Raw genomic sequence first — 18,415 nt, 5'->3', positions numbered from 1 at the left:
CTTTATACTGTAACTTTGGCCACAGTATTCTGCAACTTTATTCGCCTAACAATATTATTTGGCAAAACAATTGCCCACTGGGACATCTTAGTCAATTTTCCGCTTTCCAATTAGGGCACATCAGTCGATCATCATCTCCACACCTTTGATATGCATGCATACTCGGCCAACTTGGTACAAACATTACAATGACATTTACTTGAGTTACACACTCTCGCTCCTTTTCACATTGCTCCAAGCAAGCGCTAGTTTTGGGGCAATACATTACACACTTGGTAGTCGGCCATTAGCACTTGGCAGTTGGCAATTCACATTTGGCAGTCAGCAGTTCACACATTGTTGTGCGCCATCATTTTACCAAAGCTGAATCTTCCCTGCAACATAGGGCAATGGGAATCTGCATTCCTTCCGACTAACACCTGTCATTCAAAAGCAATGGGGCAAGTTTACCTTGGACTAAACGCAAACCAAGCAACCCGACAATTAAATAGTCGGCCCAATATCTACTTGGCAATTCCATACAAGCGGAGCAATATTATTGGCGATTAACACGTCCACCTTATTCCGTATAGGATGCACTATTCAAAGTCCTTGCCATATTGGCACTTGGTTGCCACTTAAAATCAGCAAAAGTCTCCGAGTACAGTGCAATCTTCGCACTCGGCATAGAGCGCCGTTAGCAAAGGCCTACACCCATGCTTGGGGGTTAGAATACTGCGGCCTACACCCATGCCCGGGGGTTAGAATACTGCGGCTTATATCCATGCCCGGGGGTTAGAATACTGCGGCCTAAACCCATGCCTGGGGGTCAGAATACCGCGGCCTATCGTTATGATTTGTTTGTATTCCTTTCTGGGTTTTAGCTCACTCCCCATTATCCTATGATCGACTTATATACATTTATACATACATTCAAGACATACGTACATTTATACATACATTCAAGCATACATGCAGTCATTCATTCATGCATTTTATTCATTTATTCAAAGTGTTCTTTATCAAAAAAACCTAATAGATATTTGAACAGTGTAACTTGGCAAGAAAAAAACTCTCATTCCTTCTGCCGCAGACAATGAAAGTTTTGGGGCAATTGTGGGAGCCAGAAAAAAATATATATCAGCTTATTGGGGTTAACCGAAATAAGGCCTACAATGGGTCCAGCCCAAACTAATATCACACCCCCCATCTATATAAAGGGGGGGCATCCCAGAAAAGGAGGTATGTTCTCTTTCCCTACACTACACACTAAGCACTCTACATTTTCTAGACTTTCATTCTGCTTATCAGGTGACTGACTTCACCATCGGAGTGCCTCCGGCCGGTAACCCTGGTTGGGTGGCGCCGATTATGCTCATCTTTGTAGGTCTACCAGGACAAAGTTCATCTCTTCGTTGGATCACTACAATCCATATGAGAGGATATTTCATGGTCTCACAGTTTACATGACTAAGTGCTTATGTGGGGTGAAATTTAATTGTTATATGGTAGAGGAATATATAGAATTATTGTGATCAAACGTGTAAGGCAAGTTGCGGGCACGTGTAGGTTAGTGTGCTAAATTAATTCTATTGTCATTTATAGGATGTCAGGAAGAGGTCAAACCCGTGGTGGTAGAGGCGGGAGGTGTAGTAGGGCTCGCTGAGGTGTGCATGAGGTACCAGTCCATGAGGTTCCGGTGCAAGAGAAAGAGTCCGGCTAAGCTAATGTGGCCGAACAAGTGGGACAGGCGGGAATCCCGGGACAAGCGGGTCAAACCACAATGGGGGCCCTAGCTCGAGAAATGACAGGGGCTTTAAGAGAGTCTATGAACTTGTTGAGGGTGGAGAATCAAGCCCGAGAGAACACCACGGAGTCAAGGGCTAGTTTTCTTACTAGAGAGTTCTTGCAATCCAAACCGGATGAGTTCCATGGTGGCCCCGAGCCCAAGAAAGTGGATAAGTGGCTCGAACAAATTGTGAAGACATTTGAGATGCTTCACATTGAAGATAGTGAACTAAGAGTGACTCTAGCGAGTTACTACTTTAAGGGAGATGCGGGTCAATGGTGGAAATATGCCAAGGGTAGAGTGGAGCTGACATGGGAAACCTTTGCGATTGCTTTCCAAGATAGGTACATACCCCCCACTGCTAGGGAGAGATTGAGGCAAGAGTTTAAAGACCTCAAACAACTTGAAATACCTGTGGCCGAGTTTGAGGCGGTCTTCTCTAGTTTGTCCAAATTTGCACCAGAGTTGGTGGCAACGGAAGAGCGTCGTTGCATTGAATTTGAAAAGAAATTGAAAAAAAAAATTATGTTCAAGCTTGTCGAAAATATGATTCGGGAATATGACCGTCTTGTAGAGACGGTGACACGCGTAGAAATTTCCATACAAGCCGAAGAGGAAAGGCTTCGGAGTTCGAGGTCTAGGGGCCAAGAGTCTCAAGGAGACTATAGGCAGAACAAGAAGAGCAGGAACACCTATCCATCCCAATCCCAACCACAGCAATCTAAATCCACTTTTCCTTTGCCTAGTGCGGGTCCGGGAAAAAGTGCATCCAGTAGCTTCTCGTGTTTCAAGTGTGGCCAACTGGGTCACAAAGCCTTCTCATGCCCATAGAAGGAAGGAGGGTAGTTAATATTACCACCACCTAACCGATCTCAAAGTCAGTCTCAGTTTCAGAATAAAGGTCAAGGGTTTAATTGTTATCAGTGTGGTCAACCGAGGCATATGAAGAGAACTTGCCCACTTTGGGAGGCTCATATGGCGTAATAGGGTCGAGGCAGACTTAGAGCCACCAGCAAGCTCAATCAGTCCAAGCTTCGCGAGTTAATCAAGGAACCGCTTTGGCTTAGTCAGTACAACAGGCCTATGCTCCAAGAAGGGAGCAAGTTAATCAGGGGCCACAAGAGCGCGTGTATGTTGTTACCATACTAGAGCAGTTGCCAGAATCCTCAGTTGTGAGAGGAATTTTTGTTTTGTGTAATTCTTTGGCTAATGTATTGATAGACACGGGTGCGTCTCATTCATTTATATCTACTGCATTTGCTTCTACATTGGGGTTAGAGGTAGCACAGTTAGTGCCTCCACTCAAAGTAGAGTCACCTGTTGGGGGTACAGTTGATTTAGACCGGGGTTGTCGTGATTGTGAAATAGAAGTTGCCGGGCGTCGACTTCCGTTTGCTTTTGTTTTGCTAGATATGTTGAGTTTTGATGTCGTTTTAGGCATGGACTAGTTGTGTTCTTACCAAGCTGTGACTAATTGTTATCGTCAGAAAGTTACGATGTGCACTTCGAGCAGTGATCGTTTCTATTTTCTAGGGAACCGAGTTGATAGACCCTTGTCGCCAGTTGTTGACCCTCGTAGTAGGAGCAAACTTAATGGCCTTCTTGCAACTCTCTTGGATAGTGAGAGTGATGGGGCTCGTGTTGAGTTACCAAGGGTAGTCTGTAAATACCCGGATGTCTTTCCAGAAGATCTTACTAGTTTACCACCTCACCGGGAGATTGAGTTCTCCATTGAATTAGTGCCTGGCACGGCACCGATTTCCATGTCACCGTATAGATTTGCACTCGCCGAATTGCATGAGTTGAAGATTCAACTCCAAGAAATTTTAGACAAGGGATTGATTCGCCCTAGAACATCACCTTGGGGAGCACCGGCTCTCTTTGCGAAAAAGAAGGATGGGTCATTGCGGTTGTGTATTGATTACCACAAGTTAAATAGAGTTACAGTTAAGAACAAGTATCCTCTACCCAGAATAGATGATTTGTTTGACCAACTTAGAGGGTCTCGTTGCTTTTCAAAAATAGATTTGAGGTTAACGTACCATCAGTTAAGAGTCCGGAAGGAGGACATTTAGAATACGGCCTTTCGTACTCGTTATGGCCACTATGAATTCCTTGTATTGCCTTTTGGGTTGACCAATGCACTGGTTTCCTTTATGGATTTGATGAACAGAATTTTTCAGGGATACTTGGACCGTTTTGTGATCGTCTTTATGGACGACATATTGATTTATTCAACCTCCGAGGAGGAATACGAGACTCACTTGCGGGTAATGTTGGGTTTACTTAGTGAGCACCAATTGTATGCCAAATTTGAGAAATGCAAGTTTTGGTTAATTGAGGTGACGTTTTTGGGGCATGTAGTGTCTAAAGAGGGAGTAACTGTGGATTCCTCAAAGATAGATGCCATACAGGATTGGGAACAACTCAAGAATGTTTTTGAAATCCAAAGTTTCTTGGGATTAGCAGGGTATTATCGACGTTTTGTAAGGGACTTCTCTAGACTAGCTACACCTTTGACTAGGTTGACTAGAAAGCGTATCAAATTTGTGTGGAGTGAGACATGTGAAAAGTCATTCCAAGAGCTTAAGACTAGATTGACTACCGCACTGGTTTTGATAATTTCGGAAAGGGGTTTGAATTACACTGTCAATTGTGATGCGTCCAGGGATGGACTTGGTTGTGTCTTGATGCAAGAGGAAAAAGTTGTGGCCTACGGTTCACGACAATTGAAAACTCATGAAAAAAATTACCCCACCCATGATCTAGAATTAGCAACGGTGATTTTTACTTTGAAAATTTGGAGGCATTACTTGTATGGTGAGAAGTTTGAAGTCTTTTCCGATCATAAGAGTCTAAAGTATTTGTTTTCTCAAAAAGATTTGAATTTACGACAATGGAGGTGGATGGAATTTATGGAGGATTATGACTTTGAGTTACACTATTATCCAGGGAAGGCCAATGTGGTGGCTGATGCTTTGATTCAAAAATCTGTGAGTAGTTTGGCAAGTGTGGCTATTTGGGAATGGGATATGCTAGATGTTATTGGCAAGTTAGATTTGCACTTGGGTGAGTCCCGAGAGAGTGCTACCTTGTTTACTTTGAATACTCAACCTACCTTGGTTAGTAAGGTCATAGAGGCACAACGAAGACATCATGATGTGGAATCAATCTGTGTTAAGATTTCCAATGGGAAGGAGGAGAAAGGTTTGAACGTTCACTCGGATCTGATTGTACGTTACCTAGACCGTTTGTTTATACCAGAATCTTGTAGAGATGAAGTACTTCAGGAGTTCCATCACTCACGCCTTGCGGTATACCCGGGAGGCACTAAAATGTATCATGATCTTAGTCGTCAGTTTTGGTGGAGGGGTATAAAGCGGGATGTTGCTTTATTTGTATCGAAGTGCCTTACTTGTTAACATGTGAAGGCCGAACACCAAAGACCAACGGGTTTGTTACAACCCTTACTGATAGCCGAGTGGAAATGGGAGCGTGTTACCATGGATTTTGAAGTTAGGCTTCCTAGAACACAACGAGGCAATGACGCCGTTTGGGTGATTGTTGATAGGTTGACTAAGTCTACCCATTTCATTCCGATGTGCACCAGCGACTCAGGTGAACGCTTAGTAGAGTTGTACATTAGAGAGATAGTCGGACTTCATGGAGTCTCTGTGATTATTGTGTCAGATAGGGATCCTCGTTTTATTGCCCGGTTATGGCAAAGCCTTCAAGAGGCGTTGGGAACTAAGTTGACTCTTAGCACCACTTATCATACTCAAACCGATGGACAGTCAGAACGTACCATTCAGATTTTAGAGGACATGCTTAGAGCTTCTGTCCTTGATTTTAAGGGGCCTTGGGAAAGGCACTTACCATTGATTGAGTTTGCTTACAACAATAGTTATTTGGGATGGCATCATTTGAGGCCTTGTATGGCCAACCTTGTAGATCACCGGTTTGTTGGGCCGAAGTGGGTGATACACCGTTACTGGGTCCAGAAATTGTTGGAGAGACAACCAAGAAAGTTATTCTCATTCAGAACAGGTTAGCTACGGCCCAAAGCCGACAAAAGAGTTATGCCGATAAGAGGAGACGACCTTTATTTTTTGAAGTTGGTGACCATGTGTTTCTAAAAATCTCACCAAGGCAGGGTTTGATGAAATTTGGTAAGAGTGGTAAATTATCTCCACGGTTCATTGGGCCTCTTGAGATCTTAGAGAAAATTGGGAAAGTAGCATACTGGTTTGCTTTACCACCACAACTTTTAGGAGTTCACAACGTATTTCATGTATCTATGCTTAGGAAGTATGAACCCGACCCTTCTCATGTGCTTGATTGGGTTGACTTGGAAGTAGATGAGGATGCCTCTTATGAAGAACGACTGGTTCAAATATTAGATACCTGGGAGCAAGTGCTATGGGGCAAAACTATACCGTTGGTAAGGTGTTGTGGAGACACTATGGGGTTGAAGAAGCAATGTGGGAACGGGAGGCAGAAGTCCGCTCCAAATATCCGAATTTGTTTGAAAATGCTCAAGTTGCTTTTCTTTGTAATATTCCCTAATGTTGAGGGAAACGTATTTAAAATTGTTGACCACATGTTGTTATGTTGTTGTTATACAAAGCATGAAGTAGTTACGGATTGTCATTTCTTTGCTTCATGTTTAGGTTAATGTGGACGGTTGTTATTAATGAGATAACCATGGTGGAGATGGCAAAAAAAAAAAAAAAAAATTGTTGAGAGTTAATATTGTGATTTTAAAATGAAATAGTGTGGTTTTGATCGCTAGAAACCCCGTTGTGTGGGTAGTTGGATTTGAAATTTTGGGGACGAATTCTTTAAGAGGGGAGGTTGTAGCGATCCCGATTTTGACCTGGTCAGCTCGTCGGCCAGCTTGGTCAGTCTGCCCGGTCAGCTCGTCGAAAAAAAAATGCAAAATGCATTCAAAATTGCTTGAGTCGCACATGTCGAAAACAAGGGAGGGCTTGTTTGGCTACTGCAATAAATGCAGGTGCCGGAGTGCAAGTGCGGGAGAAGCACTGCACGTGCGGTGGTGGGTGAGTGAAATTTTGGTCTTTTCTTCTCTTTAGGCTAAGTGTATCTCAGTCTTGTTAGGTCTCTCTCTCTCTCAAAACCCTTTCATCTCCCTTCTCTCTACATTTCCCTACGCCAAATTGGATCAAAACCTTGATTTCTCAAGATCCATTAGAGTTCTGCCATAGGTTCTTCATCAAAGTTGGTTAACTTCTTAAGGGCTTCGTTGTGTGCGGTAAAGATCGAGTTTCAACACCGTTGATTTTGGGAGTTTCATCTCATTTCTTCTTCAAAACTTGAAGTAGAGATTTTCTTAGAGTTATATATATATATATTTTCAAGATCTATATGATTTTTGAAATCAGTTTTTGATAGCTTTGAAAATTGATTGTTAATTCAAGAAGTTGAGCGATTTTGAAAGTGAGTTTGTCTCTTATTTTTTTAAAATGATCTTATGGGTTTTGATCTTCGTTGATTGAAGAAAAGACGATTTTGGAAAGTTTTCTTTCAAAAGATTTGAGTTGTATAGTTTTGGTGAGAAAACCTAGAATTTGGGAATTTTTTTAAAAAAACTAAAAATCCATGAATGATATTGTTATATTTATTTTGTGTGCCAAAATAAATTGATGTTTGGAAAATTTCTTATTTACATTTATATAAATGATGAATTTTAGGGAATATGAGAATTGTTGTTCATTTTGAAAATTATTGTTCAAAACGTTGAAATAGTCTTGAAATGACTAATAGTTGAGGATACATGAGAAGAGGGAATTGTATTATTCCTTGGATGATGAATTGGAATAAAAGTATTTATATTCATCTTGTGTTATTGGCATATCAATTCATTTGATTACATTAAACTTTGAAAGTTGATTTGAAAACTTGCATTGAGAAAAGAATGTTGAGAAACAAGTTTTCATGGATTGGTTTTGGGGTAAATACGTTAGTAAGTCTTGATAGGTGGTGTTGATGATATTGAATAAGTTAGCCTGAGAGTCTGGGGTGAAAGACCGAAAACTCGCGCGGATAGATGTCGAGCCTTCCGGTTAATACCGTTAAAAATGACAATTTGGTAGTACTCATATAGTCTACTTGCAGACACCAACCTAGGGATTACCAAAGTCGTATTTACCGCCTTGAAATAAATTGTTAAGTTTTAAACAATTGAAATTGCATGACATCATTGAGCATGATGGTTTTTAAAAGATAAAAATGTGATTTATCTTCAAAAAGGGCATAGCATGGCATGTGCATTTCATCTCTTGAGACTTGTATAAAATGTATATACTTTGTTAAGGATTTCCTACTGGGCTTTATGCTCACCCTACGGGATTTTTGTGCAGGAAAAGATGTAGTGATGTTGCCTAACTAAAGGCGAGGAAATGTATGTTGAGAGTACGAGACTCTCATTTTGCTGTGACTCTATGTATAAGCCAAGGGTTGTATATATGTGGGTTTGAATAACCGTTTTGTGTAACCAGGCTCAAGCCTTGGAAACTTGTAAACCCTTGGGGGTATTTATTTGTTTATTTATTTGTTGTTGGATTCATGTATTGTTACATTAAAAACTATTGTATCATGTAATGTAAGTTTGGAGATTTATATTCAGTTTTCCTTGAAAGAGCCATGATTTTTGTATTATCATTTGAGCTAGAAATTTGGGGCATTACAATTGTTGTAGAAATGCATGAGACTTAGGTAAATTGAACCACATTCCTCATTTGTTGCATTGGACGTTGCATTATATTCATTTCGTTGGAAATATATCTGTTTTTGAGAAATGTTTGGAAATATATCTGTTTGCAAAAAGATAGATACTTGGTGAATCTGGGTAAGGGGTGTAGAAACGCGCGGTTAGGTGTCGAGCCTTCCAGTTTGCTAGTAAAAATGACAGCGGTAGTGCATTAGGGCCTACTTGCAGACACTCACCTAGAGATTCACAGAGCCTGTATTCATGTAACAGAAATGGTTCAAAATAGAAATGATTTTATATCTATTGTTGCATCTCAGCATTGCATGCTTTATAAAAAGAGAGATAAACTATTTTATCATGAGCATACTCCTCTTTAGTCTTGTTATGGTCCATATGTTGTGTAGTATATCTCTACTGGGCTGTGGCTCACCCTATAAAGGAAACCATTTCAGGTACAGGTACTTTGCCTCCGCCAAGGCACTGACTTGGGAGGACTCGGAGCTAAGGCTTCATTTTTGTTTTATTTTTATTTATTGAATGTAAGCCTAGGGCTGTATTTGCGTTTAGTTGAAACTCAATTTGTTGTATAAATAGATATACCCTGCCCAATTTTTTCGGGGCGCTACAATTGGTCTTGATGAGGATAGTGGAATTGAGTATGTATTACCACTCACATTTTGAAATTTTGGAAAATTTATCTTTATTGAAAATTGTTTATCTGTTTAGAAATATATGTTTTAGGCTATTAGTGGAGGATAGCTATGATTGTTGTAAAAATTACATGACAATTACGAAAATTGAAACTAATTTCTCATCCATTTGCATCGGGCATTATTTCATATTTATACATTGGACATATTTATCGTTTTGAGAAAAATTGGTGAATTTGGGAAACATGTATTGTCTCGTTGAAATAAGTTGGGCTGAGTGTCCATGGTAAAAGTCTTAAAAACCGTACGTATACATAGGTGCCGATCCCGCGGACGAAATATCCATAAAATGGCAATAGTAGTGCTTGTATAGCCTACGTTTACATGGGTGCTAGTTCACGGTTTCCCGTGGACGAAATTCCCATGAAAGGTTGTATTTGTTTTGAGATTCCCAGAATATGATTCACTGCCCTATGTTCTATTGTAAAGGAAAATGATTTATGAATCATGATATTAACTTGGCATTGCATAGTTTTGGAAAGAGTTATAAAATGTTTTGGCACACACATTGCATATGCATTCTCCTTATAACTTTGTTAAGATTCATATACTGTGTTGGATTATTTCTACTGGGCTTTGGCTCACTCTACGTAGGAAAACATTTCAGGTGCTGATGATATGCCTCTGCCAAGGTAATAGCTTGGGAGGACTTGGAGTAAGAGCTTCATTTTGTTGATTTTATTTATTTATTTATTTATTTATTTATTGTATATGTTTTGTACGAACCAAGGGCCTTTATCCATATTGGACTTAAATTCCATTTTGTGTAACCAAGTACTATCTTGGAAAGTTATAAGCTTTTAGGGCATTTATTACCTGTTTTACTTTCATACCATAACTCTTATTGTGATATATGCTATAGATTCAAGGATAGGCTTGTGAATATATGTTGCCCTTTTGTAAACTCAATTGGAATCTATGAAAGATAATTACTTATACTGGTGTAGTTAGTTAATGTATACGATGGATGGTTTTTGCCTATTATTTCGGGGCTTTTCAACTTGGTATCAGAGCGTACCAAGTTTGAATACTTTGGGTACGCGGGAAGTAGTTCTTACCACAGTGGGTTTATCTCGCTTAATAGAGATGTTTGTATGTTCGGTATGCTATGTGATAACATGCTTATATGATTATATGGATATGGGATTTAATTTCTAAGATATCGATTGTGTCTACAAGTTTCTAGAAGTCATATTAGAAGAGTACTTGATCACTGCTATTTCTAATTGGAACTCTGGCAATGCGGCAAGACGATCATTATCTAAGAAGGAAATTCGCGTATTTATGTGACTACGTGCTTATGTAGAGTGAATTACTACTGTCCATTTTCTTAGGACACGAGTGAGTTACCTTCTGCACATTTGTAAATATGCTAATCTCTTATGTTACCTGCATTACGATGTCAAGACGTAGGCGTTGTGGTGGTAGGCATGGTAGGCCTAAACGACATGAGGTGCCATTACTGGATGAAATTATGGCGCAGGAGGAAGGGGTTGGTCAAGCTAATGTGGTCAAACCAGTTAGTCCACAGACCATGGGCGCTTTAGCCCCGTGAAATGACCAAAGCTTTACGGGAATCTATGGACATTCTCAGGGTTAAGAATCTAGTCCGGGCCCAAGTTGCTGAAGTAGGGCTGTCATTCTTGAAAAGGGAGTTCTTTCGGTCTAATTCAGATGAGCTTTTAGGTGACCCTAAGGAGCTACTGAAGGTGGATGCATGGTTAGAACAGATGGTGAAGATGTTTGAGATACTTGGCATCGAAGACGATGGACTGAGAGTAACCTTGGCATCCTTCCAACTGAAGGGAGATGTGGGTCAATGGTGGAAGTATGCGCGTGGGCACATTGGAGTGACTTGGAAGGCCTTTGTCAACGCCTTCTAGGACAAGTTCTTGCCTCCCACTGCTAGAGAGAAGTTGAGGGATTAGTTTCTGAAGCTCAAGCAGTTTGGTTGGCTAGTAGCCAAGTTTGAGAAAGCTTCACAAGCCTGTCTAGAGTTGCACCAGAACTCGTGGCAACAGAGGAACATCGTTATATCGAGTTCGAGAAGAGATTAAGGACCAGGCTTCTTTTCAAGGTAGTTGGGTCGATGATTAGGGACTACAGTGGCCTTGTGGAGGCGGCTGCTTATCTTGAGATCGTAGTTCAAGTAAAGGAGGAGCGGATGAGGGGCTCCAGGAGGAGTCATGAAGTTTAGGGGGAGAATTGAGACAATAAGAGGCAGAGGGGTTCCACCCCACAACAGTCCCAAGTTGCACAGTCTAGATCCACCTTTTCTATACTGAGTTCGGGTTCAGGGAGAGGTAATCAAAGAGGCCTTTCTTGTTTTAAGTGTGGCCAGTTGGGTCATAAGTCACTAGCTTGCTCGAAGAGAGGAGGAGGGCAATAGTCTGCACCGTCTATGGCTCACTCTCAAAACCAGAGTCAGTGGAGAGGGCAGTTGCTTACCTGTTATCAATATGGGCAGTCAAGGCATATAAAGAGGTTTTGTCCTCAGTTGGGTGGCACATCTAGTGCATCTGGTTCGAGATAGACACAGAGCCACCAGCTTATACAGTCAGCACAGGCCTCAAGGGCCAATCAGGGAACCTCTCCAGCTCAGCCAGTGCATCAGACTTATGCCCTGAGGGGTAAACAGGTGGAGTAGAGACCTACGGGGCTTGTGTATGCTATTACCATGCCAGATTTAGTGTCAACGCCTTCAATTGTGAGGGATACTTTCTTTTTATGCAATTCTATTGCCAATGTGTTAATTAATATAGGTGCATCCCATTCTTTTATCTCTTCTGCAATTGTATCGGCATTGGGGTTAGAAGTGGCTCAGTTAGCATCTCCACTCAGGGTAGAGTCTCCCTGTGGGTAGTGAAGTTGTTTTGGACTAGAGGTGTTGGGGTTATGATATAGAGGTTTCCAATCGCCGACTTTCTTTTTCTTTTGCGTTGATTAACATGTCGAGTTTTGATGCTATATTGGGTATGGACTGGTTATCATCGTATCGGGCTGTCAAATATTGTTACCATCAAAGAGTTACTGTATGTACCTCGAGCGGTGATTGTTTTCATTTCATAGGGGACAAAGTCAATAGAGCCTTATTGCCTATATGTGATCTACATAGTCGAGGCGAGCTTAGTCTCCTTCTTGCTACATTCTTGGGTGTCGAGAGTGATGTGGTCTAAGTTGAGTTACCGAGAGTAATTTGTGAATACCTAGATGTCTTTCCCGAGGATCTCACTGGTTTACCACCTCACCATGAGATTAAGTTCTCTGTTGATCTAATGTCTGGCACAGCACCGATTTCTATGGCACCGTATAGAGTTGCGCCTACCAAATTTAGTGAGTTGAAGGTTTAACTACAGGAATTGCTAGATAAGGGTTTTATCCGTCCTAGTACTTTGCTTTGCGGAGCACCGACTCTTTTTGCCAAGAAGAAAGATGGTGCATTACGACTTTGTATTGATTACCGAAAGTTAAACCAGGTAACTGTTAAGAACAAGTACCCAATGCCTCGTATAAATGATTTGTTTGATCAGTTCAAGGGATCTTGTTGTTTCTCTAAGATAGACTTGAGATCGGGCTATCATCAGTTGAGGGTAAGGAAAGAGGATGTTTAGAAAACGGCATTCTGTACGCAGTATGGCCATTACGAGTTCCTGGTGATGCCTTCTGGGTTAACCAACGCACCAACCATATTTATGGATTTGATGAATCGGATCTTTCGTGAGTTCCTAGACCGTTTTGTAGTTGTCTTCGTTGATGATATTTTGATTTACTCACCCTCCGAGGAGGAACACGAGGAACACCTGCGAGTTATACTTGAGTTGCTTAGAGCCTACAAACTATAGGCTAAGTTCAAGAAGTATGAGTTCTGGTTGAAGAAAGTGAAGTTCCTAGGCCATGTGGTATCTGAGGAAGGGGTGACTGTAGACTCTTTTAAGCTAGAGGCAGTGCATGATTAAGAACAACCTAAGAAAGCCTTTGAGATTCGTAGTTTCTTGGGGTTGGCCGAGTATTGTTGTCGGTTCATAAAAGATTTCTCTAGATTAGCCTCACCATTGACTAGGCTTACAAGGAAGGGAGTTAAGTTTGTGTGGAATGAGACCTATGAGAAGTCATTTTAGGAGCTAAGCATTAGACTTACCACTGCTCTAGTGTTGATTATTCCGAAGAGGGGTTTGGGCTATTCGGTGTATTGTGATGTTTCATGGGAAGGTTTGGGTTGCGTCTTGATGCAAGAAGGGAAGGTAGCCTATGGCTCACGTCAGTTGAAAACACATAAGAGGAACTATCTTACCCATGACTTAGAACTAGCAGCCGTAATCTTTGCTTTGAAAATTTGGAGGCATTACCTTTATGGTGAGAAGTTTGAACTGCTTTTTGATCATAAGTTTGAAGTATCAATTCTCACAGAGAGATCTGAATTTGAGGCAAAGGAGGTGGATGTTTATGGAAAATTATGATTTTGAGTTGCACTATCATCCAGGAACGGCCAACGTAGTGGCCGATGCCTTGAGTAAGAAGACCATTAGCAGTGTAGCGCGTATTGCCATCCATGAATGGGAGATGTTGGGTGCTATTGGCGAGTTTGAATTGCATCTTAGAGAGTTCATTGAGTTGGTAACTTTGTTTTCGATAGTTGCACAACCTACACTTGTGAGTCGAGTTATAGAAACACAGAAGAGTGATCTTGAGGTAGAAAGCCTCCTCTAGAAAATATCTAGTGGAAAGGTAGAGAAGGGCTTAAACGTGTACTCTGACTCGAGCGTTAGATATCTTGATTGTTTTTTCATGTCAGAGTCTTGTCAAGAAGAGGTACTCCGAAAGTTTCACCATTCACGCCTTGCGGTGCACCCGGGAGGCACAAAGATGTATCACAACCTTAGTCACCAATTTTAGTGGAAGGGGATGAAAAAGGATGTAGCCGTGTTTGTGTCGAGGTGCCTTACTTGTCAACAAGTGAAGGCCGAGCATCAAAGGCCAGTGGGTTTGTTGCAACCCTTGCCTATAGCCGAGTGGAAGTGGGAGCATGTCGCGATGGATTTTGTTATGGGTCTTCCGAGGACTCAACGGGGTAATGACGCCGTTTGGTGGTGGTTGACCAATTGACCAAGTTAACGCAATTTATACTTATGCGCACAAGTGACTCGATAGATTATCTAGCTGACTTTTACATTAGGGACATAGTTCGACTTCATGGGGTCCTTGTGACTATTGTTTCAGATAGAGATCCGCGTTTTACGACTTGGTTGTGGCAAAGCCTGCAGAATGCCTTAGGCACTAGGTTGACTCTTAGTACCGCCTATCATCCTCAGACTGACGGGCAATCAGAGCATACTATTCAAATCCTTGACGATATGCTTCGAGGTTGTGTCCTCGACTTTAAAGGGTCGTGGGAGACACACTTACCTTTAGTGGAGTTTGCCTATAACAATAGCTTCTAGTCGAGTATTGGCATGGCACTATTTAAGGCCTTATACGACGTGTAGATCTTCTGTGTGTTGGGCCGAGGTGGGTGATGCACCTATGATAGGTTCAGAGTTAGTTCGAGAAACGACGGAGAAAGTTGCACTTATCCGTAATAGGTTGGTTACGGCTCAAAGTTGTCAGAATAGTTATGCTAACTATAGAAGGAGACCGTTGTCCTCTGAGGTGAGAGATCATGTCTTTTTGAAGATATCGCCTAGAAGGGGTTTGATAAGGTTCGAGAATAGTAGAAAGTTGTCTCCTAGGTTTATTGGACCTTTTAAGATCCTAGAACGAATTGGGGAGGTAGCTTACCGTTTAGCCTTTCCGCCACAACTTTCAGGAATTCATGATGTGTTTTATATCTGTATGCTTTGGAAGTATGAGTCGGATCCTTCACACATGTTAGATTAGACTAAGTTAGAGGTGGACGAGGACGCCTCGTATGATGAGTGGCCAGTTAAAGTTCTAGATACTCGAGACCAAGTCTTGCGAGGCAAAACGATTCCTTTAGTAAAGGTGTTGTGGCGACCCCACGGGGTTGAGGAGGCCACTTAGGAGCGTGAGGTGGAAGTCCGTGAGAAGTACCCAAACCTATGTATTGATGTTTAAATATATATTGAGAACTTTGTTATGTTACTGTAATATAAACATTATATATGTTTTGGAAATGTGAATTGTATATTCAGTAATGAGAATATGTTTATCTTGTTAATGAAAATGTATGGCTGGCAAATGGGTCATGGTGATGAATTTGAATTACTATCATTGTGATAATCAATTTAAGCTTGGTTTTTAATGTTTGGCTCAAAATTTTGGGGACGAAATTTCTTAAGGGGGAAGGTTGTAGCGTTTCTGGTTAGACCCAACTCATTTGATGATTTGGATCTGAGTTTCACTGTCTTATACAGTTATTCATGTCTTGTTTCCCCTTACTTCTCTTTGAGTTTGGCTATTGGGATATGTTGGTTGTGTTTGGAACAGGTTAGTAGCTTGTTTTTCAAACTATTGTTGACTAGAATTTTGTTCCTTCGCTCGAGCTTCACTTCTTGCGCTCGAGTGGTCTTTGTGAACTTTCAGTACTTTTGCAGGTCTGCAAAACTACTAGGAAATGGCATTCTCTACTCGAGCTAAGCTTCTTGCGCTTGAGCGGTGTTGGCTCGAGCAGCCCTTGTTGCGCTAAAGCGTTGGTCTTATGTCTGTAAAACTTATGGGATTTTGTATTCTTCGCTCAAGCGAAACTTCTTGCACTTGAGGGGTGTAACTTATTGTGTCTGGTCACTCGAGCAACACTTCTTGCGCTTGAGCAATCTATGTGTATATTAGTTCATGAAAAGCCACTTTTGAATCACTTTTTCATACCTCTCTCTCTCTAAACTTTTCCAAACCCTAGATCCACACCCTCTCTCTCTCTCTCTAAAATTCTACTTCTCTCTACAAGTACACCTAGATCCATCTAGTTCCTCACTTGTGTCCCTTTGTTAAAAAGACAGAGCACGCCATGGGCTTCCTTTTGATCCGAACAAACATGGGTTTTGACATTTTTGAAGCATCTTCATTCTCTCTCTTTCGTCTTCTATGCTTGAGGTAGGGATTTTTCGCACCTTTTATGAGTCTTAACTTAGTTATTTGCGATTTCTAAACAATATTGTGATTTTGAGGATTTTTGAAACAAATCTTGGGTTTTGGATTCAAAATCAAAAGAGGGGTTTTTACAATGGATTCTTGGAAATGTTTATGGTGTTGGGAATAAAGTTAAGTTGTGATAAAATGGTTGATTTTGATACTTGGGATTGATATTGGAAGAAAAATGGGTTTTTGCCCTAATAATGTCAAATGTTGATTTTATATAAATTATGGAATTGGTGTCAATTGTTTATCTGTTTAGAAATATCTGTTTTGGGCTATTGGTGGAGGATAGCTATGATTGTTGTAGAAATTGCATGAGAATTAGAAAAATTGAAACTACTTTCTCATCCATTTGCATCGGGCATTATTTCATATTTATACATTGAAAATGTATATCGTTTTAAGAAAAATCGATGAATCTGGGAAATATGTATTGTCTCGTTGAAATAAGTTAGGCTAAGTGTCTATGGTAAAAGTCCTAAAAACCGTGCATATACATGGGTGCCGATCTCGCGGACGAAATATCCATAAAATGGCAATAGTAGTGCTTGTGTAGCCTACATTTACATGGGTGTCGGTTCACAGTTTCCCACGGACGAAATTTCCATGAGAGGTTGTATTTGTTTTGAGAGTCCCAGAATATGATTCACTGCCTTGTGTTCTATTGTAAAGGAAAATGATTTATGAATCATGATATTAACTTGGCATTGCATAGTTTTGGAATGAGTTATTAAATGTTTTGGCACACACATTGCATATGCATTCACCTTATAACTTTGTTAAGATTCATATCCTATATTGGATTATTTCTATTGAGCTTTGGCTCGCCCTACATGGGAAAACATTTCAGGTGCTAATGATATGCCTCCGCCAAAGTAATAGCTTGAGAGGACTAGGAGCAAGAGCTTCATTTTGTTGATTTTTTTTTTTTAGCTTTATATATATATATATGTTTTGTACAGGCCAAGGGCCTTTATCTGTATTGGACTTAAATTCCTTTTTGTTGTAACTAAGCACTGTCTTGGAAAGTTGTAAGCCTTTAGGGCATTTATTACTTGTTTTGGTTTTATGCAATAACTCTTGCCGTGACATATGTTATAGATTCAAGGATAGGCTTGTGAACATATGTTACTCTTTTGTAAACTCAATTGGAATCTATGAAAGATAATTACTTATACTGGTGTAGTTATTTAATGTATATGATGGATGATTTTTGCCTATTATTTCTGGGCATTACAGAGACAAAGTGTCTCAGTAACTTGACCGTTGCAAGTGCTGCCTTAGCAACTTAGTTGCTCCAGTTTTCTCTTTTGATCAGCAATTTCAGATGGCAGTTGTACCGGCAATACTTGGAATGGCGGTGCTAAGACAAAGTGCCTCACCAACTTGATCGCTACAAGTAATGCCTCTATAACTTGACTTAGACATTTTCCCCTCATGGAGTCCGCTCGGACTGCTTCGGCCCATTGTTGACCTACTTCTCCTGGGTTTTAGCCGACGCTCCTTCAGTTATTCCTTGTCACCTAAAGAGGGTGGCCGCTACACTTTGGTCCATACTTGATTTGGACTTTAATTTCTGACCCTCTATAACATGTCAAAATTTGGAATAATAAAAATTAAAATGGTGTGAGGGGGAGATAAAAGTGAAATAAGAATTTCAAAATTTTAAATATTTCAAACAATTTTAAGATACTATTTTTAAAATTATTTTTAGAAATTGATTACAGTGAGAACACATTGTCCAGAGAAGATGATCCTTACTGGAATTTCCATCTTGTTTAGATGTTTCTAGACATTCGAGAGGAGAGAGAGAGAGAGAGAGAGAGAGAGAGAGATAAAACCACATAGAAGTGTTCCTCGTTGCCATTTTTGAGTTCCTTCGTGAAGCACACTAGAGAGAGAGAGAGAGAGAATGGAAGGAAGAGATGAGTGCATCGGCATCGTACTCTATTTTTGTGGATCTATGTCGAATCTTACTCAAATCTCAGCCTAAGGTGGTCAGATCTTCTCAAATTCGGCAGAGCCACCAGCAAAGGAGGAGGAACTGAAGCAGCGGCGACAACATAGCCACGAGAAGCCATGCTAGTGACAGGAGAGAGAAGATGAAGAGGAGAGAGA

The sequence above is a fragment of the Camellia sinensis genome, chromosome 11 (assembly GCF_055761805.1).
Source record: "Camellia sinensis isolate YWXY chromosome 11, ASM5576180v1, whole genome shotgun sequence".
Classification (NCBI taxonomy): domain Eukaryota; kingdom Viridiplantae; phylum Streptophyta; class Magnoliopsida; order Ericales; family Theaceae; genus Camellia; species Camellia sinensis.
This window is presented reverse-complemented; position numbering follows the sequence as displayed.